Source organism: Oncorhynchus clarkii, chromosome 5 (genome assembly GCF_045791955.1).
Source record: "Oncorhynchus clarkii lewisi isolate Uvic-CL-2024 chromosome 5, UVic_Ocla_1.0, whole genome shotgun sequence".
NCBI classification, from domain to species: domain Eukaryota; kingdom Metazoa; phylum Chordata; class Actinopteri; order Salmoniformes; family Salmonidae; genus Oncorhynchus; species Oncorhynchus clarkii.
In genome coordinates, this window is record NC_092151.1 from 84,957,851 (window position 1) to 84,980,632 (window position 22,782).

Sequence of the window (22,782 nt, forward strand, 5' to 3'; positions counted from 1 at the left end):
ATAACATTACTGGGTATGTTAAATCAAATATAAAGGCATCAAGGCTATCAAGCAGATAGCACATGATGTCCCATGTTTTGTCATTCATTACACGATTGTGCAATACACGTACCTCGATATGACAGTATTTAATCTAATGCATGATGTTGTATACTAAATATAGTTATTCTATTTATTCTATGGTTGTAGAGCTAGTCTGATAGTGGGCTAGGTATGCTATTGAAGGAGGTAGCCTGCCTGCCTGGTCTGCTGATTCCAGGTCAGGTCTATGGGTGGTATAGCAGCTAGAGGGGATCTTTAGGGGAAATGCATGGAGAGAGAGAGACAGGGATAGAGGGAGAGGGTAGTGCACTCCAAGAATGACAAGTATGTCCTGGAGCCGCAGAAATGAAGCCCCCAGTGCTGTTTTTTCTAATTACAGTGGGGCTTAGCATTACATCCCCCCTCCCCAGTCAAACACACACACACACACACACACACACACACACACACACACACACACACACACACACACACACGCTACAGTGAGTGTGCAGTCATACTATCTCAGACAGTCAAACACACACACACACACACACACACACACACACACACACACACACACACACACACTACAGTGAGTGCGCAGTCATACTATCTCAGACATTAGGAGCCATGCAGGCTACATGTTTAAACTGTTCCCTTGTTATTTTGCTTTTTAAATTCCCCTCGTTGTTTTGCTTTTTAAATTCCCCTCGTTGTTTTGCTTTTTAAATTCCCCTCGTTGTTTTGCTATTTAAATCTCCCTCGTTGTTTTGCTATTTAAATCTCCCTTGTTGTTTTGCTATTTAAATCTCCCTTGTTGTTTTGCTTTTTAAATCTCCCTTGTTGTTTTGCTATTTAAATCTCCCTCGTTGTTTTGCTTTTTAAATCTCCCTTGTTGTTTTGCTATTTAAATCTCCCTTGTTGTTTTGCTTTTTAAATCTCCCTTGTTGTTTTGCTATTTAAATCTCCCTCGTTGTTTTGCTATTTAAATCTCCCTTGTTGTTTTGCTTTTTCATCAGTGGGTTTATTTTCCTCTTAAAGTCTTAAAGCAGCCATGCCAAATTGTCTCTCTTCAGTCCAGCTGCCTGCCCACACAGTGTGTGTGTGTGTATGTGTGTGTGTGTGATCTGACCCCCAGCACTCTCATTGGACCAGTGCTGAGGAAAGTGGGTGTGTCCCCACCAGCTAGTCCGGCCCCCTCAGCACAGCAGTGCTGGTGTTGTAAAGTACTTTACCGTCCCGTATGTTCAGTCCTCTACACTCAACTCAATTGTTCCTGTTCCTCTGCTCCAGATGCTGTGTGAGCGAGAGCTAGACATAGACACAGACACAGACACACACACACACACACACACACACACAGGACACTGACAGAGGACTGAGGCAGAAAACTGGACTTCCATCAACACCTCTGAAGAAGACTAAGAAAATAAGAGCCTTGCTTAGAGGTGAGAAGATATGACAGAGATTACGCTCTTTCTTCACTAATTTCCTTCTCTCAACTCTTTTCTTAACTCTGTGTGTTTTCTCAAGTGGGATTCTCTCTCATTCCTTCAGTCTTCTTTTCTCCTCTGTTTTGTTACCATCTCCAGTCCCCCCATTCTCCTTTCTTCCTGTCCTCCGATATCATGTTTTATTCTCTCCTCTGTTCCTTGGGGGTTTTCAGACTTTCAGAATGTGGTAATAGGATGCTGCACACACACACACACACACACACACACACACACACACACACACACACACACACACACACACAGACACACACAGCGAGAGAGAGAGTATACACTCAGTGTAACCACTATGGTCTGTCTTCATGGGTCTATTAGAGCTTTTGACTGTCGCTGTATTCCATATTCTATCCCATTTGGCGGTTGGCCGTGCCATGTTTTAGTTTAAAGCTCTGTTGGGCTGGCTAATGTCCTACAGCTGGGGGTTCACTCAGCCAACCAGCCTCATACAGCCAGGACAAGCATACAGGGGAATGGCAATGCATAGGGAGAAAGAGAGAGAGAAAGTGAGAGACAGAAATTGATATCGAGAGATAGAGAGAGCATTGCACTAGGCTGGGCTTTAACTTGAGTGCATATTCGCTTGGCTGCTCTTTTACGGCCTGCATGTATGCACACAGCATTGCTCCTGACTCCTGCCTGGTTAGTGAGTCTGTGAGTGAGTGCATCGTCCATTGTTGGCTTCTCAGAGAGGGAACATTAAAGGCAAGGCGTTTACTTCTATCTGATCTCTGGGCTACCTTTCTGCCTAGCTGCCTCTGCTCTGTGGAGCCTGCCTGGAGCAGGGGGGGCTAGCGGAGTGGAGCAGGGGGGCTGGCAGAGTGGAGCAGGGGGGCTGGCAGAGTGGAGCAGGGAGGGCTGGCAGAGTGGATCAGGGGGGCTGGCAGAGTGGAGCAGGGGGGGCTGGCAGAGTGGATCAGGGGGGCTGGCAGAGTGGATCAGGGGGGCTGGCAGAGTGGATCAGGGGGGCTGGCAGAGTGGATCAGGGGGGCTGGCAGAGTGGATCAGGGGGGCTGGCAGAGTGGAGCAGGGGGGCTGGCAGAGTGGATCAGGGGGGCTGGCAGAGTGGAGCAGGGGGGCTGGCAGAGTGGAGCAGGGAGGCTGGCAGAGTGGAGCAGGGAGGCTGGCAGAGTGGATCAGGGGGGCTGGCAGAGTGGATCAAGGGGGCTGGCAGAGTGGATCAAGGGGGGCTGGCAGAGTGGAGCAGGGGGGCTGGCAGAGTGGAGCAGGGGGGCTGGCAGAGTGGAGCAGGGAGGCTGGCAGAGTGGAGCAGGGGGGCTGGCAGAGTGGAGCAGGGAGGCTGGCAGAGTGGAGCAGGGGATGGCAGAGAGTCTGCCTCTTTGGAGAGCCAGTGTGTGTACTGTTGTTCTTTCTGTATATGTGGTTATTTTGTTCCTTGTGTGTGGTGTTTGTTTGTGTGTTTGTGTCTGTAGATCTGTTTATGTTTGGTCTTTATTCTGGTTTAGCTGTGTGTTTATGTGTTAGTGGGTTTTTCTTTGAGTTCACCAACAGGAGAGCTCTGTTAGTAGAACTCACTCCCCTCCCCAGGTAATGATAATGAGTGTGTTGTGTTGTTCGATTCTGGACAACATCACACGGCTGCTACCCACCGTTGGCCAGTGCCCTAGTCATTGTGTGTGTGTGTTAGGGTGATTCCCTTTGAAGTAGAGAGTCATCTGAACTGAAGCTGAGCCACAGTGCTTGAGACTGTAAATAGGTTCAATGGTTTACAGTATAAGGAGGTTGAACACTTAAACACTACTGTGTGTGGGGGTACTACCTGTTGGGAGAATGGACTTAGAAGTAGGGCTGGGCGGTATACCATATTTTACTATATACCAGTATTGATGCATGAGCCAGTTTAGGTTTTTACTTTACCTTCTATATCGGTATTTAATTGTTTGCTTTGTTAAATGTGACATGCAGTGTGTAACATCCATTTGTATAGTTTACACTGCTACTTGAGTCATTTCTCTCTGCTCTCTCTCTCCATGCTGCTTTCCACACCAACCTAGTTCCGCCCCCTGTCACTCAAGGAGAGCATTTGTTGTTGCTTGACCATGAGACACTTGTGTGCATGGTCAATGCAGCACATGCAACAATGTTGATGACAATGATGTTGTTCCCACTTTGCTTCTTAACATAAATCCACAAGCATTCTATAATTTGAACATTAGGTTGTGTTTCTTATCTGCAAACAGCTAGATTGTCTTTTCTTAGCAATTTGTATTTTCTTGTTAGCTGCTAATGCTAATCACTAGTTAGCTGGCTACCTAGCTAGCTAATACATTTACTGAATTAGAGCAAACAAATGTAGCTAACTAATACAGACTGATACCAGCGCTGGTGGAGGCTTAAATCACCATGTTGTTTGTGCAACAGTATCTTCTTAATCAAAGAGGAGTATGCGAAGCACGAATACGTTGGCTACATGAAGAAACATTTAATGTAGCCAAAGATTATAGGGTCCACTAGCAAACAATGACCATCACATTGGTTCCTACCCTGTCACAATAACTCTACACTGGAATTTTCATTCTCATTGTCATGTAATTCAACGTGCCCACTATTATTTGTATTCTAACTATATAATTAGAATAAACATTCTATTTCCATGGTTCCAACAGCTCAACAAAGTGTATGGATCTAAATCGCAAGTCAAATTGCAACTGCCACATTTGATTAAAAATAAGGCCTAGGTTGTTTTGCCCATATCGTGCAGCCCTATGTGGCAGTGTGGAAATGATCTCAAATGAGTGTAGGAAATGCAGAAATTGATGGAAATGCAGAAAATTATTTTAGGTTGAAGTTGAACTGAACAGTATAAAACAATCACTTAGAATATATGTGTTGCCACTGTAGGGTCGCCCACTCTAGTGACACTGTAGGGTCGCCCACTCTAGTGACACTGTAGGGTCGCCCACTCTAGTGACACTGTAGGGTCACCCACTCTAGTGACACTGTAGGGTCACCCACTCTAGTGACACTGTAGGGTCACCCACTCTAGTGACACTGTAGGGTCACCCACTCTAGTGACACTGTAGGGTCGCCCACTCTAGTGACACTGTAGGGTCGCCCACTCTAGTGACACTGTAGGGTCACCCACTCTAGTGACACTGTAGGGTCACCCACTCTAGTGACACTGTAGGGTCACCCACTCTAGTGACACTGTAGGGTCACCCACTCTAGTGACACTGTAGGGTCACCCACTCTAGTGACACTGTAGGGTCACCCACTCTAGTGACACTGTAGGGTCACCCACTCTAGTGACACTGTAGGATCACCCACTCTAGTGACACTGTAGGGTCACCCACTCTAGTGACACTGTAGGGTCACCCACTCTAGTGACACTGTAGGGTCACCCACTCTAGTGACAAAACGTAAAATACCTTCAAACACAATCTTCTTTTTTTTAATACTGTGATATGATATTTTGGCCATATGGCCCAGCCTATGTTGTAAAGAATGGGTGGTTAAGTGTGTGTAGTATATGTGCTCTCCATTTACTCTGTATGGTGTGTCCCTATCTTCTTAACTTAGAGTACCAGTCAAAAGTTTGGACATACCTACTCATCCAAGAGTTTTTCATTATTTTGACAATTTTCTACATTGTAGAATAATAGTGAAGACATCAAACCAAGAAATAACACATATGGAATTATGTGGTAACCAAATAAGTGTTAAAGAAATCAAAACATATTTTTGATTTTAGATTCTCAAAGTAGCCACCCCTTGCCTTGATGACAGCTTTGCACACTCTTGGCATTCTCTCAACCAGCTTTACCTTAAATGTTTTTCCAACAGTCTTGAAGGAGTTCCCACAAATGCTGAGCACTTGTTGGCTGCTTTTCCTTCACTCTACAGTACAACTCATCCCAAACCATCTCAATTGGGTTGAGGTGGGTGATTGTGGAGGCCAGGTCATCTGATGCAGCACTCCACCACTCTCCTTCTTGGTCAAGTAGCCCTTACACAGCCTGGAGGTGTGTTGGGTCATTGTCCTGTTGAAAAACAAATCATATTCCCACTAAGCACAAGCAAGATGGGATGGCATATCGCTGCAGAATGCTGTAATAGCCATGCTAGTGAAGTGTGCCTTGAATTCTAAATAAATCACAGACAGTGTCACCAGCAAAGCACCCCCACACCATCACACCTCCTTCTCCATGCTTCACGGTGGGAACCACACATGCAGAGATCCTCCGTTCACCTACTTTGCGTTTCACAAAGACACAGCAGTTGGAACCAAAAATCTCACGTTTGGACTCCAGACCAAGGAATAGATTTCCACCGCTCTGATGTCCATTGCTCGTGTTTCTTGGCCCAAGCAAGTCTCTTCTTCTGATTGGTGTCCTTTAGTAGTAGTTTCTTTACAGCAATTTGACCATGAAGACTTGATTCACAGTCCCCTCTGAACAGTTGATGTTGAGATGTGTCTGTTACTTGAGCTCTGTGAAGCATTTATTTGGGCTGCAATTTCTGGGGCTAGTGACTTTTCCTTGGCGTCCACATCAACAACAAACTAACGTGGTCCAAGCACACCAAGACAGTCGTGAAGAGGGCACGACAACACATATTCCCCTCAGGAGACTGAAAAGATTTGGCATGGGTCCTCAGATCCTCAAAAGATTTTACAGCTGCACCATCGAGAGCATCATGACGGTTTGCATCACTGCCTGGTATGGCAACTGCTCAGCCTCTGACCGCAAGGCACTACAGAGGGTAGTGCAAACGGCCCAGTACATCACCGGGGCAAAGCTTCCTGCCATCCAGGACCTCTATACCATGCGGTGTAAGAGGAAGTCCCTAAAAATCGTCAAAGACACCAGCCACCCTAGTCATAGACAGTTCTCTCTATTACCGCACGGCAAGCGGTACCTGAGCACCAAGTCTAGGTCCAAGAGGCTTCTTAACAGCTTCTACCCCCAAGCCATAAGACTCCTGAACAGCTAATCAAATGGCTACACAGACTATATGCACCTCCCCCCATGCTGCTACTACTCTCTGTTATTATCTATGCATAGCCACTTTAACAACCCTACCTGCATGTACATAAGTATCTCAATTACCTTGACACCAGTGCCCCCGCACATTGACTCTGTACCAGTACCCCCTGTATATAGCCCCGCTATTGTTATTTACTGCTGCTCTTTAATTATTTGTTTTTCTTATCTCTTACTTGTTAACTTTTTTAAGGTATTTTCTTAAAACTGCATAATTGGTTAAGGGCTTGTAAGTAAGCATTTCACTGTAAGGTGTAAAACAAATCAAAATATAGTTTATATATTAGATTCTTCAAGGTATCCATCCTTTGTCTAGATTGTTACCTGTTGTATTTGGCGAATGTGAAAAATAAAATTTGATTTGATTTTTAATGAACTTATCCTCTGCAGCAGAGGTAACTCCAGGTCTTCTTTTCCTGTGGCAGTCCTCATGAGAGCCAGTTTCATCACAGTGCTTGATGGTTTTTGCGACTGCACTTGAAGAAACTTTCAAAGTTCTTGAAATGTTCCTGATTGACTGACCTTCATGTTTTAAAGTAATGATGGACTGTCGATTCTCTTTGCTTATTTGAGCTGTTCTTGCCATAATATGGACTTGGTCTTTTACCAAATAAGGCTATCTTCTGTATACCACCCATACCTTGTCAGAAAACAACTGATTGGCTCAAATGCATTAAGTAGGAAAGAAATTGCACTATTTAACTTTTAACCAGGCACACCTGTTAATTGCTAGTTGAGAGAATGCCAAAAATGTGCAAAGCTGTCATCTAGGCAAAGGATGGCTACTTTGAAGAATCTAATATAGAAACTATATTTTGATTTGTTTTACACTTTTTTTGTTTACCACATGATTCCATATATATTATTTCATAGTTTTAATGTCTTCACTGTTATTCTACAATGTAGAAATAGTAAAAAAAATACAGAAAACCCCTGGAATTAATAAGTGTGTCCAAACTTTGGACTGGTACTGTATATACTTTTCTTTAAACAAAGATTTAACCACATTTATTATTTAAGTATTTTGGAGATTGTGATCAAGCCTTTCAGTTTAGTATCATTCAACCCTTCCTCGATCCACAGTTGTTCTCAACTTTATTCTGGGGTTTTATCCCCTTTGCCCTTCATGCCCCAAATGGGTCACTTTGTCATGTCAGCAGGCTGACCTGGTCATGGAGGTATAGGAAGGGCTTAGTAAAGTAATAATGAGGCGTTTATACACGGCCCAACCTGGAGCTGTGTACATTACTGAACACAGAGCTGCACAGAGCTCCCAGAGTTCTTTTAATCAACCAAACATATTCCAAGCATTCTAGCCATACACACACTGCATGGAATAACAGGCCTAGCCTACACATACATGAATCTGTGGAGATACTGACTCATGGTGCCTGTGTGAACCCTGTAAAAGCCTATACTATGCCTTCGGAAAGTATTCTGACCCCTTGACTTTTTCCACATTTTTTACATTACAGCCCTACTCTAAAATATATATATATTTTACATCCTCACCAATCGACACACAATACCCCATAATGACAAAGCTAAAACAGTATTTTTTTCAGAAATGTTTGCAAAAACCCCCCCAATAATACCTTATCTACATAAGTATTCAGACCCTTTGCTATGAGACTCGAAATTGAGCTCCGGTGCATCCTGTTTCCATTGATCATCCTTGAGATGTTTCTACAACTTGATTGGAGTCCACCTGTGGTAAATTACATTGATTGGACATCATTTGGAAAGGCACACACCTGTCTACATAAGGTCCCACAGTTGACAGCGTTTGTCAGAGCAAAAATCAAGCGATGGGGTCGAAGGAATTGTCTGTAGAGCTCAGAGACAGGATTGTGTCGAGAAACCGATCTGGGGAAGGGTACCAAAAAATAGCTGCAGAATTGAAGGTCCCCAAGAACACAGTGGTCTCCATCATTCTTAAATGGAAGAAGTTTGGGACCACCAAGATTTTTCCTGAAGCTGGCCACCCGGCCAAACTGCGCAATCGGGGGAGAAGGGCCTTGGTCAGAGAGGTGACCAAGAACCCGACACAGCTCTGACAGAGCTTCAGAGTTCCTCTGTGGAGATGGGAGAAACTTCCAGAAGGACAACCATCTCTGCAAAACCCCACCAATCAGGCCTTTATGGTAGAGTGGCCAGACGGAAGCCAGGTCGTGCGGGCCGGGCACAATGCACAAAGCTCAAGGCGTGCTTTCCTCTGGTATTTATTTAGCAAGCGGGATATCACATCACTCCCAACAGACACAAACAAAAAGTCGTACATAAATGTGTAGCAGCCTATATACCTAAACATTAGCGATCTGATATGCTGTAATGCATGGAAACAATACTATGTTTTAGTCTGATCAACTGTAGGCTACTAACAGCAGCAGCTGCATAGTCTAGGCTCCTATGTGCCCTGTCCCCCTGTCTTCCTGGCTCCCTGGCCCCCTGTCTCCCTGGCCCCCTGTCTTCCTGGCCCCCTGTCTTCCTGGCCCCCTGTCTTCCTGGCTCCCTGGCCCCCTGTCTTCCTGGCCCCCTGTCTTCCTGGCCCCCTGTCTTCCTGGCTCCCTGGCCCCCTGTCTTCCTGTCCCCCTGGCCCCCTGTCTTCCTGGCCCCCTGTCTTCCAGGCCCCCTGTCTTCCTGGCTCCCTGGCTCCCTGGCCCCCTGTCTTCCTGGCCCCCTGTCTTCCTGGCCCCCTGTCTTCCTGGCCCCCTGTCTTCCTGGCCCCATGTCTTCCTGGCCCCCTGTCCACCTGGCCCCCTGTCCCCCTGTCCCCCTGTCTTCCTGGCCCCCTGTCTTCCTGTCCCCCTGGCCCCCTGTCCAGGGTAAATAAATGTTATATATGTATTTTTTTGTGCGTGAAAGGGAATGGGATCAAATTTGGTTTATATTCAAACTTGGGCTGACGAGGCTACCTAGACTTTTTCAATATAACACTATTAACTTGAATGAATCAATAAAACAATAGCTGACATAGACTGTGGGTAAATGTTTAATTAGCCATACAGTTGCACAGGGCAGGATTACATTATACAAACCTGCATAAAGCAAGCTCAGCCCTGTGAGTTTTATTTTCCAATGATGTTGCTTTCTCTGTGTCTGAATAGGAACCCCCCTCCCCAGTCTTTCTTTAAAATATAATTCATATGAACAAGTACAAGGTTGCTGCAGTTTGAATATATAGTTGAAGTCGGAAGTTTACATACACCTTTTAACCAAATACATTTAAAATCAGTTTTTCACTGATTCCCTGTCTTAGGTCAGTTAGGATCACCACTTTATTTTAAGAATGTGAAATGTCAGAATAATGGTAGAGAGAATTATTTATTTCAGCTTTTAATTCTTTCATCACATTCCCAGTGGGTCAGAAGTTTACATACACTCAATTAGTATTTGGTATCATTGCCTTTAAATTGTTTAACTTGGGTCAAACGTTTCGGTAGCCTTCCACAAGCTTCCCACAATAAGTTGGGTGAATTTTGGCCCATTCCTCCTGACAGAGTTGCTGTAACTGAGTCAGGTTTGTAGGCCTCCTTGCTTTCACATGCTTTTTCAGTTCTGCCCACAAATTTCTATAGGATTGAGGTCAGGGCTTTGTGATGGCCACTCCAATACCTTGACTTTGTTGTCAAAGTTGTCATTTTGTTGTAATTTTGCCACAACTTTGGAAGTATGCTAGGGGTCATTGTCCATTTGGAAGACCCATTTGCGACCAAGCTTTAACTCCCTGACTGATGTCTTGAGATGTTGCTTCAATATATCCATCTAATTTTCATGCCTCATAATGCCATCTATTTTGTGAAGTGCACCAGTCCCTCCTGCAGCAAAGCATCCCCACAACATGATGCTGCCACCCCCGTGCTTCACGGTTGGGATGGTATTCTTCGGCTTGCAAGCCTCCTCCTTTTTCCTCCTATCATAACGATGGTCATTATGGCCAAACAGTTCTATTTTTGTTTCATCAGACCAGAGGACAGTTCTTCAAAAAGTACAATCTTTTTCCCCATGTACAGTTGCAAACCATAATCTGGCTTTTTTATGGCAGTTTTGGAGCAGTGGCTTCTTCCTTGCTGAGTGGCCTTTCAGGTTATGTCAATATAGGACTCATTTTACTGTGGATATAGATCATTTTGTACCTGTTTCCTCTAGCATCTTCACAAGGTCCTTTGCTGTTGTTCTTGGATTGATTTGCACTTTTCGCACCAAAGTACATTCATCTCTAGGAGATAGAACGCGTCTCCTTCCCGGTGTTTATACTTGCGTACTGTTTGTACAGATGAACGTGGTACCTTCAGGCATTTAGAAATTGCTCCCAAGGATGAACCAGACTTGTGGAGGTCTACAATTCTTTTTCTGAGGTCTTGGCAGATTTCTTTTAATTTTCCCATAATGTCAAGCAAAGAGGCAGGTAGGCCTTGAAATACATCCACAGGTACACCTCCAATAGGCTAATTGACATAATTTGAGACAATCAGAAGCTTCTAAAGCCATGACATCATTTTCTGTAATTTTCCGAGCTGTTTAAAGGCACAGTCAACTTAGTGTATGTAAACTTCTAACTCTCTGGAATTCTGATACAGTGAATTATAAGTGAAATAATCTGTTTGTAAACTATTTTTGGAAAAAAGACTAAATATAACTGTTGTTCCCACTAAATGTAACTGTAGCTCCCACTAAATGTAACTGTAGCTCCCACTAAATATAACTAACGACCACCTAGTATAACTGTATCACCCACTAAGTAACTATAGCTCCCACTAAGTATAACTGTAGCTCCCACTAAGTATAACTGTAGCTCCCACTAAGTATAACTGTAGCTCCCACTAAGTATAACTATAGCTCCCACTAAATATAACTGTAGCTCCCACTGGGACTTACACTGACTGTACAACACATTAAGAACACCTTCCTAATATTGAATTGGGGCATGGACTCTACAAGGTGTCGAAAGCATTCCACAGGGATGCTGGCCCATGTTGACTCCAATGGTTCCCACAGTTGTGTCAAGTTGGCTGGATGTCCTTTGGGTGGTGAACCATTCTTGATACACACGGGAAACTGTTGAGCTTGAAAAACCCAGCAACATTGCAGTTCTTGACACAAACCGGTGTGCCTGGCATCTACTATCATACCCCGTTCAAAGGAACTTAAGTATTTTGTTTTTCCCATTCACCCTCTGAAAGGCACACATACACAACCCATGTCTCAATTGTCTCAAGGCTTGAAAATCTTTCTTTAACCTGTTTCCTCCCCTTCATCTACACTGGGTGAAGTGGATAAAACAAGTGACATCAATAAGGGATCATAGCTTTGACCCGGTTTCACCTGGTCAGTCTATGTCATGGAATGTTTTGTACACTCAGTGTATATAAACATGTAGCATGGTGTGTGTGTGCGTGCGTGTGTGTGTATAAGTATCACTGTGAGTCATGCAGAGTGCTGTGTTGTTCTGGGGATTTAACATTGTTTTAGCTTCACAGGGTGTCTAGAGAAAAGCAGATCTTCTCTCCTTTCACTTAATAGGGCTAAGGAGATTTAGTGCCTCTTAATGCCAGCTTGACTCATCTCGTCTCAAGGGGAGGGAGGGAGGCAGGCAGGGGAGAAGGCAGGCAGGGAGGGAGGGAGGAAGGAAGGAAGAGAGAGAGGGAGAGAGACAGGGAGACAGAGAAGAAAACTCCCTGTGTGTGAGAACCAGGAATTTCAGAGAGAGCATCGATCACAACTAAGACTGAACAAATGCCTTGGGATAGTACTAGGTTAGTAATGGGATAGTACTAGGTTAGTAATGGGATAGTACTAGGTTAGTAATGGGATAGTACTAGGTTAGTAATGGGATAGTATTAGGTTAGTAATGGGATAGTACTAGGTTAGTAATGGGATAGTACTAGGTTAGTAATGGGATAGTACTAGGTTAGTAATGGGATAGTACTAGGTTAGTAATGGGATAGTACTAGGTTAGTAATGGGATAGTATTAGGTTAGTAATGGGATAGTACTAGGTTAGTAATGGGATAGTACTAGGTTAGTAATGGGATAGTACTAGGTTAGTAATGGGATAGTACTAGGTTAGTAATGGGATAGTACTAGGTTAGTAATGGGATAGTACTAGGTTAGTAATGGGTTAGTAATGGAATAGTAGTAATGTTATGCAGCGTTTATACTGAAGTCCTTAGCTATGTTACAGCTTTGGCAGGCCTGTGAGAATTATGTTCCTTAGCAGGTAGTCTGGAAGTAATTATTTCCCTGCTGTGCTCTGAGCCAGTCACCCCAGGCATATCTGCTAGAGCAAGGGTGGGCAACATATGGCCCGCGGGCCCATTCAATCTGACCAGCGGTAAGTTTGAGTCCAGACCACTCTGTCTAAAACTTGATAGACATGATAATGGTAATGGACCTGACATGATAATGGACCTGTACGTTTTTAAATAACCACCCTTTTTTCTGGCCTGCAAATAGCTTTTGATGAAGAAATCGGCCCCCCAAAAAATCATTGCTGCTCTCCGTTGAATTTTGCAATCCTTATGTGGCCCTCTAGACAAAATTATAGCCCACCCTCATGCTAGACAGATAACTGCCCTGCCTTACCTCACAATGTACTCTACCAATGGAGAATATCTGGGCTACATTGTCACTGGCTTGCCTTGCGGTGTGGACTGTACTCTTCCAATAGAGAATAGCAGCCTATCATTGTCGCTGTAGCAACAATAGCAACACGGAGCTTGAGTTCCAATACAGAGCTGTACAGTCTTTGTGGAGAAAGGCAGGCTCCATAGTGGGTGTGTGAGTGGAGAATGTCAGCCGGGCAGGGGTCACCATAGTGGGGTAAAGGTTGTAGCATTGCCAGAGGGGTATGGAGGATGGAGGAACGCACGAGGGTAGGAGGGTGATTCCTTGTCCTTTGTTTCCTGTCTGGGGGAATGGACTGAGGAACAATGGATGAGCTGACTTTGCAGTTGGCCCCAATAATCTTAAAGGGGAACTGCTTCCTAGAACCAACTTCTCTGTTTATACATTGCCTATGTGGAATCGATATGAGTCAAAAACATGAATTATAGTGTCAAAATTGACTACAAAGTGTAAATAGGATCATTTTGGTTATAAAGTCAGTGAACATGCTCACTTTTGCCGATGATGTCCAATTGCCCAGAGACAACAAGGTGTGGTTCACCCCCAGCTGCCACGTGTTGTGGACATATTGTCAGGTCTGCAACGCATGCACACTTGCTTGGCATAGGAGTGAAGATAGGCTTCCATAAAGTTGGTGCAAACTTCTAATGCTTTCAACAATATTGCGCAGATGGCAAAGAATGGTTTACATGCAACAAACGTACGACATGATGGCTGTAACTGGTGTGTGGTGAGTAGCTAGCTAGCTATAACACTGTGATACTGTGATCTAACTAGCTAAATACATAGCCTCTCGCTAATGTGTAATGTGATGTAATGTCATAGAGAGGAACATTTGCATAGCTAACTTTGCAGCTGACGACAGGATGTAACATTCGATAATGTTTTAACTCGGAAAAAGATATTGATAACTAACCCGGATTTGACAGTTAGGTATCTAGCTACATTTATGAGAACAGGCAGGTTGTTTTGGTTAATACTTGCTCTCGATAACTCAGGGCGGCTTTCTGCCTTTACTGTAATGGAACTGGGAGTTATGATCAAGGGCTAGGTTAGCACTAACGTTAGCTAGCTAGCGTTCGGGGGCTTTTTCTGCTTGTGCTAAAACAACATGGCTGTTCTCATAAAAGTCTATTGTGTATTTCATAGGGCTAAAATAAATGAAAGATGGTACTTGTCTAGCTTGAGTACCAGTCATTTTAGCTAACATGCTACAAATACGTGTCAGCAAGCATTCAGCAACGTAACATTACACAGCTGGTTGCATAGTTACGGCGTCAGAGTTCCTGGCCTGAATCTATTCCATACTTAAGGTCACTCTATTAGGATAATTACTTCCAAATGAGAAAAAAGTGATTTTTCTCACTATGTTTATTGAGTGATGATATTTAATTTAATTCATAGGCTACTTACAAAACCTGATGGATATGTTGTTCAGCAGTGTCGTGGGAACCCCCGACCATATCAGGAGTAGAAGGCTGAGGCAGTACGTAGCCAGGCACCAGTCACACTTCAGATTGGTTACATTTGATCTGGTTATAGGTCAAAATACTTTTATTTGTCTGTCCTGGAATTCACTTAGCCACCATTGAGAATTTAATCAGTGCTGTGTGTATCAACTCTACCTTGTTTTTTCTACAGATGGAGGATGGGAGAGATGGTTTGTCATGGAGTCCCCTGACTAAAAGACAGGTTGATACAGATGTCTGGGAGAGACCTTTTACTCAGCATTAAAATTATACCAGACCTCTATTACTTTTCATCATCTGTTGTTACTATTGAATTGAATGGTGGGGGAGAGGGACCCTCTGAATTCTTCAACCGTGTCAGGGAACTGTCTTATATGGGACACCATATGAAGGGATGACGACTAACATGTACCAGCAGACAAAATGCTGATAGGTACAGTATATGTATAGACTGTGAATGACAGCACATGAAAGACGTAATAGAGTGTAACAGTGTAATATTTGCACATTGTTACAGTGCCTTGCGAAAGTATTCGGCCCCCTTGAACTTTGCGACCTTTTGCCACATTTCAGGCTTCAAACATAAAGATATAAAACTGTATTTTTTTGTGAAGAATCAACAACAAGTGGGACACAATCATGAAGTGGAACGACATTTATTGGATATTTCAAACTTTTTTAACAAATCAAAAATTGAAAAATTGGGCGTGCAAAATTATTCAGCCCCCTTAAATTAATACTTTGTAGCGCCACCTTTTGCTGCGATTACAGCTGTAAGTCGCTTAGGGTATGTCTCTATCAGTTTTGCACATCGAGAGACTGAAATTTTTTACCATTCCTCCTTGCAAAACAGCTCGAGCTCAGTGAGGTTGGATGGAGAGCATTTGTGAACAGCAGTTTTCAGTTCTTTCCACAGATTCTCGATTGGATTCAGGTCTGGACTTTGACTTGGCCATTCTAACACCTGGATATTTTTATTTTTGAACCATTCCATTGTAGATTTTGCTTTATGTTTTGGATCATTGTCTTGTTGGAAGACAAATCTCCGTCCCAGTCTCAGGTCTTTTGCAGACTCCATCAGGTTTTCTTCCAGAATGGTCCTGTATTTGGCTCCATCCATCTTCCCATCAATTTTAACCATCTTCCCTGTCCCTGCTGAAGAAAAGCAGGCCCAAACCATGATGCTGCCACCACCATGTTTGACAGTGGGGATGGTGTGTTCAGGGTGATGAGCTGTGTTGCTTTTACGCCAAACATAACAATTTGCATTGTTGCCAAAAAGTTCAATTTTGGTTTCATCTGTCCAGAGCACCTTCTTCCACATGTTTGGTGTGTCTCCCAGGTGGCTTGTGGCAAACTTTAAACGACACTTTTTATGGATATCTTTAAGAAATGGCTTTCTTCTTGCAACTCTTCCATAAAGGCCAGATTTGTGCAATATACGACTGATTGTTGTCCTATGGACAGAGTCTCCCACCTCAGCCTCTTGGCTGCATCTCTGATCAGTCTTCTCCTTGTTTGAGCTGAAAGTTTAGAGGGACGGCCAGGTCTTGGTAGATTTGCAGTGGTCTGATACTCCTTCCATTTCAATATTATCGCTTGCACAGTGCTCCTTGGGATGTTTAAAGCTTGGGAAATCTTTTTGTATCCAAATCCGGCTTTAAACTTCTTCACAACAGTATCTCGGACCTGCCTGGTGTGTTCCTTGTTCTTCATGATGCTCTCTGCGCTTTTGACGGACCTCTGAGACTATCACAGTGCAGGTGCATTTATACGGAGACTTGATTACACACAGGTGGATTGTATTTATCACTATTAGTCATTTAGGTCAACATTGGATCATTCAGAGATCCTCACTGAACTTCTGGAGAGAGTTTGCTGCACTGAAAGTAAAGGGGCTGAATAATTTTGCACGCCCAATTTTTCAGTTTTTGATTTGTTAAAAAAGTTTGAAATATCCAATAAATGTCGTTCCACTTCATGATTGTGTCCCACTTGTTGTTGATTCTTCACAAAAAAATACAGTTTTATATCTTTATGTTTGAAGCCTGAAATGTGGCAAAAGGTCGCAAAGTTCAAGGGGGCCGAATACTTTCGCAAGGCACTGTATATTAGCAGAACACTGCTTCTACAGTATTATGTGAAGGATGGTTCATTCTATATGGAACTGTTACACTTGAATGTTCTCAAAACACTTTGTTTAGAATATCTACATAAGTTCAGCAATTGCACTCTTCTTACATTACTCTCTGTAGGCTACTGACCGATTCAAAACTTCCTCCAGGACTGAAGACAGGACATTCAACTTGCAGTTGTGGTAACACGTCTTTACATGATGTGAAAAACTTTAAGTTGCACGCTGCTTTCATAGCAAGGTGTTGTAGAACGAATGTCTCATGAAAGACATTCCAGACCCTGTTACTTCTTGCTGTCTTGACATCTGTGATTGTACAGATAAATATCCGCTAGATAATCTAGCCAGCTGTAGCTATCCCCAAGGCTATCAGACTGTTAAACAGCCACCACTAACATTGAGTGGCTGCTGCCAACACACTGACACTGACTCAACTCCAGCCACTTTAATAATGGGAATTGATGGGAAATGATGTAAATATATCACTAGCCACTTTAAACAATGCTACCTTATATAATGTTACTTACCCTACATTATTCATCTCATATGCATACGTATATACTGTACTCTATATCATCGACTGTATCCTTATGTAATACATGTATCACTAGCCACTTTAACTATGCCACTTTGTTTACATACTCATCTCATATGTATATACTGTACTCGATACCATCTACTGTATCTGCCTATGCTGCTCTGTACCATCACTCATTCATATATCCTTATGTACATATTCTTTATCCCCTCACACTGTGTACAAGACAGTAGTTTTGGAATTCTTAGTTAGATTACTTGTTGGTTATTACTGCATTGTCGGAACTAGAAGCACAAGCATTTCGCTACACTCGCATTAACATCTGCTAACCATGTGTATGTGACAAATAAAATTTGATTTGATTTGATTTGAGCTATGCTAGCTAGCTGCTGTCAGGTTGGCTAAACACAAGGTAAGCACAGACTTTAGTCTACACAAAGAACTGAATCAGTAGATCATCTTGAGATGGTGAGTCAGTCAGGAGGGGAGAAATCCTCAACTTCAAAACTTCTCTCTATAGCAAAGCCATCTTAGTTTACCTCGCTGTCACTAAGTTACTCACTACTACCCTTGTTTATTTGTTCTGATTGAATGGGAAGACACACCCAAGAAGCACCCACATTAAACCACGCCCCAAAGACAACACTCGTTTGGGCTTCAGTAATGGCCGCTGCATTACTTACTGAGCACCGGAAGAACACGTGCAGAATCAGTGAGGTTTGCAGTCAGAGATACTTTTGGAAGAAGGGAAACTCCATTGGAATCGTATTAACGTCCATTGTGGACAATGCCCAAGTGTCGTCAATGGGCTGCACGTTGCATTCTGGGCGATTCTGGGACAATGAGAGCACTCCTTCAAGAAGTGAATGGGAGACAATTGGACTCATGCTCAAAAACCCAACATTAGTATTAATTTTGTGAATAACAAGAACAACATTACAAATATTTTCGGAAATGTGAGGTAATTAACTTGTTCTCTGTAATATTGGATAACTTTGGAATTGTGACCTTACATACTTTCGAAGAAAATATACGTTCCTCCGAGCCACTGCCTGTTCACCCCGCTATCATCCAGAAGGTGAGGTCAGTACAGGTGCATCAAAGCTCGGACCGAGAGACTGAAAAACAGCTTCTTTCTCAATGCCATCAGACTGTTAAATAGCCATCACTAGCACATTAGAGGCTGCTGCCTATAGGCATAGACTAGGTATCCCTGACCACTTTAAGGAATGGAACACAAGTCACTTTAATAATGTTTACATATCTTGCATTACTCATCTAATCTGTACACTGCCGTTCAAAAGTTTGGGGTCACTTAGAAATTTCCTTGTTTTTTAAAGAAAAGCAAATTTTTTGGTCCATTAAAATAACAATATTAAATTGATCAGAAATACAGTGTAGACATTGTTAATGTTGTAAGTGACTATTGTAGCTGGAAACGGCAGGTATACGGAGTCCCATTATCAGCAATCATCACTCCTGTGTTCCAATGGCACGTTGTGTTAGCTAATCCAAGTTTAGCATTTTAAAAAGAAAACCCTTTTGCAAGTATGTTAGCACAGCTGAAAATGGTTGTTCTGATTAAAGAAGCAATAAAACTGGACTTCTTTAGACTAGTTGAGTATCTGGAGCATCAGCATTTGTGGGTTCGATTACAGGCTCGAAATGGCCAGAAACAAAGACCTTTCTTCTGAAACTTGTCAGTCTATTCTTGTTCTGAGAAATGAAGGCTATTCCATGTGAGAAATTACCAAGAAACTGAAGATCTCGTACAGCGCTGTGTACTACACCGTTTACAGAACAGCGCAAACTATCTCTAACCAAAATAGGAAGAGGAGTGGGAGGACCCGGTGCACAACTGAGCAAGACGACAAGTATATTAGAGTGTCTAGTTTGACTAGACACTCTAACTAGACACTCTAATATACTTGTCGTCTTGCTCAGTTGTGGACCGGGGCCTCCCACTCCTCTTCCTATTTTGGTTAGAGACAGTTTGCGCTGTTCTGTGAAGGGTGTAGCCTCAAAGATGCCTCACAAGTCCTTAACTGGCAGCTTCATTAAATAGTACCCGCAATATACGAGTCTCAACGTTAACAGTGAAGAGGCGACTGACGGGATGCTGACCTTCTAGGTAGAGTTGCAAAGAAAAAGCCATATCTCAAACTGGCCAATAAAAATAAAATATTAAGATGGGAAAATAACAGACACTGGACATGGGACAGACAAATCTAAGTTTGAGGGGTTTGGATCACAAAGAAGAGATGCAGAATAAAGGAAAAGATGCTGGAGGAGTGCTTGACGCCATCTGTCAAGCATGGTGGAGGCAATGTGATGGTCTGGGTGTGCATTGGTGGTGGTAAAGTGGGAGATTTGTACAGTGTAAAAGGGATCTTGAAGTTTTGCAACGCCATGCCATACGGACGGCGCTTAATTGGAGCCAATTTCCTCCTACAACAGGACAATGACCCAAGCACAGCTCCAAACTATGCAATGACTATTTAGGGAAGAAGCAGTCAGCTGGTATTCTGTCTATAATGGAGTGGCCAGCACAGTCACCGGATCTCAACCCTATTGAGCAGTTGTGGGAGCAGCTTGACCGTATGGTACGTAAGAAGTGACCATTAAGCCAATCCAACTTGTGGGAGGTGCTTCAGGCAGCATGGGGTGAAATTTCTTCAGATTACCTCAACAAATTGACAACTAGAATGCCAAAGGTCTGCAAGGCTGCAATTGCTGCAAATAGAGGATTCTTTGCCGAAGCAAAGTTTGAAGGATTGCTCAATTAAAAATCAATATTTATAACCTTGTCAACATTTTGACTATATTTCCTATTCATTTTGCAACTCATCTCATGTATGTTTTCATGGAAAACAAGGACATTTCTAAGTGACCGCAAACTTTTGAACGGTAGTGTATTCTATAATTTTCTATGGTATCTTAGTCACTTAATAATATTTGCATATCTTGCATTACTCATCTCATATGTATATCATATGTATGTACTGTATTCTATACTATACGGTGGGATTCGAAATGGTGGGGGATCTGTTTGTTAACTTGGCTTTCAAAGACTTTAGAAAGGCAGGGAAGGATAGATATAGGTTTGTAACAGTTTGGGTCTAGAGTATCTCCCCTTTGAAGAGGGGGATGACTGTGGCAGCTTTCCAATCTTTAGGGATCTCAGACAATATGAAGAGAGGTTGAACAGGCTCGTTAGGGGTTGCAACAATTGGGGGTTGCAATAATTGCGGCGGGTAATTTTAGAAAAAGAGGGTCCAGATTGTCTGGCCCAGCTGATTTGTTGGGTCCAGATTTTGCAGCTCTTTCAGAACATCAGCTATCTAGATTTGGGTGAAGGAGAAGTGGGGAGGCTTGGGCAAGTTGCTGCGGGGGGTGCAGAGCTGTTAGCCGGGGTAGGGGTAGCCAGGTGGAAAGCATGGCCAGCTGTAGAAAAATGCTTATTGAAATTCTCGATTATTGTAGATTTATCGGTAGTGACAGTGTTTACGGATTTAGGGTTGTACCTGGTAGGTTCCTTGATAATTTGTGTGAGATTGAGGGCATCTAGCTTAGATTGTAGGACGGCCAGGGTGTTAAGCATATCCCAGTTTAGGTCACCTAACAGTACGATCTCTGAAGATAAATGGGGGGCAATCAATTCACATATGGTGTCCAGGGAACAGCTGGGGGCTGAGGGGGTCTATAACAAGCGGCAACAGTGAAATACTTATTTCTGGAAAGGTGTATTTTTAAAAGTAGAAGCTCGAACTGTTTGGGCACGGTCCTGGATAGCATGACATAACTCTGCAGACTATCTCTGCAGTAGATTGCAACTCCACCCCCTTTGGCAGTTCTATCTTGGCGGAAAATGTTGTAGTTGGGGATGGACATTTCTGAATTATTGGTGGCCTTCCTATGCCAGGATTCAGACAGAGCTAGGACATCAGGGTTGGCAGAGTGTGCTAAAGCAGTGAATAAAACAAACTTAGGGAGGAGGCTTCGGATTGAACATTCATGAAACCAAGACTTTTACGGTTTCAGAAGTCAACAAATGATAGTGCCTGGGGAATAGGAGTTGAACTGGGGTCTACAGGGCCTGGGTTAACCTCTACATCACCAGAGGAACAGAGGATAAGGGTACGGCTAAACGCTATAAGAACTGGTTGTCTCATGCGTTGGGAACAGCGAATAAAAGGAACAGATTTCTGGGCGTGGTAGAATAGATTCAGGGCATAATGTACAGACAATGGTATGGTAGGATGTGAGTACAGTGGAGGTAAACCTAGGCATTGAGTGACGATGAGCGAGGTTTCGTCTCTGGAGGCACCAGTTAAGCCAGGTGAGGTCTCCGCATGTGTGTAGGGTGGGACAAAAGAGTTATCTAAGGCATGTTGAGCGGGACTGAGGGCTCTACAGTGAAATAAAACAATAAGAACTAGCCAAGACAGCAGTAGACAAGGCTTATGACATTAGAAAGAGGCATAAAGCAATCACAGGTGTTGATCAGGAGAGCTAAGACAACAACGGGTAAATGGCGATGAATGGGCAGAGCGGGTCAGTTAGGTACATACAGGACCTGAGTTCGAGGCTGGGGCCGGCAGGTAAACAAAATGCTGTGTTATTGAAACAGTCCAGGGGACATCAGCTGTGTAGCCGAGTGGTCATAGGGTCAAAAGAGCAGCAATAGGGGAGTCAGGGTGCCATTCGGTAGTCACTACTTCGCTAGGAGAGCAGGGGACACAGCGGTCAGAAAGCTAGCGGGCCAGGGCTAGCAGATGATTCTTCAGCGACATCATAACAGAAGACCACATCGGGCGATCACGTCGGCAGTCCAGTCGTGATGGATTGTAGGGGCTCCTTGTCGACAATAAAGGGTCCAGGTATTATAGCCCTAGAATTAGCTGGTGTATGGGCCTAGCTCAAGACTAACTCAAGGCTAACTGGTGCTTGTTTCGGGACAGCTAGCTAGCTGCGGTGATCCGGTGTAATGATCCAGAGCGGCAGGAATGATGTGGTAGAGAGAAGCAGTCCGATATGCTCTGGGTTGATATCGCGCTGTGCAGACTGGCAGGTATTGTCCGAGCTGAAGGTGAAGACCTCTAGCTGTGGCTAACAAAGACTGGTAGCTAGTTAGCTGGCTAGCTCATGATGGAGGTTCCAATTATAAGGAATAAAAATAGCAGATCCATACCACATTGGGTGAGGCGGGTTGCAGGAGATAGTTTGTGGATAGAAAGTGAGATTAAGATATATACAAAAAATATATATATTTACACGGGATAGGACACAGGATAAGACAAAGAGAAACACACGCGTCCGACTGCTACGCCATCTTGGGAACTTTGTCACTTAATCTTAGCCACTTAATGTTTACATATCTGGCATTTCTCATCTCATGTGTATTACTGTTTTCTATACTATTCTACGGTATCTCATTCACCTAATAATGTTTACATATCTTGCATTACTCATCTCATATG

General features: G+C 43.4%; 1 protein-coding gene across 2 annotated transcripts in view; it reads left to right on the forward strand.

The window, feature by feature from the left end:
* The first annotated feature begins 1,347 nt into the window (after window positions 1-1,347).
* Window positions 1,348-22,782, forward strand: part of LOC139409488 (KN motif and ankyrin repeat domains 4) — a 145,940-nt gene continuing 124,505 nt past the window's right edge. For both annotated transcript variants that reach the window (XM_071154701.1, XM_071154702.1), the window contains exon 1: window positions 1,348-1,472. The gene's annotated coding sequence lies outside the window, so the exon portion shown is untranslated. The remainder of the gene's footprint in view (window positions 1,473-22,782) is intronic.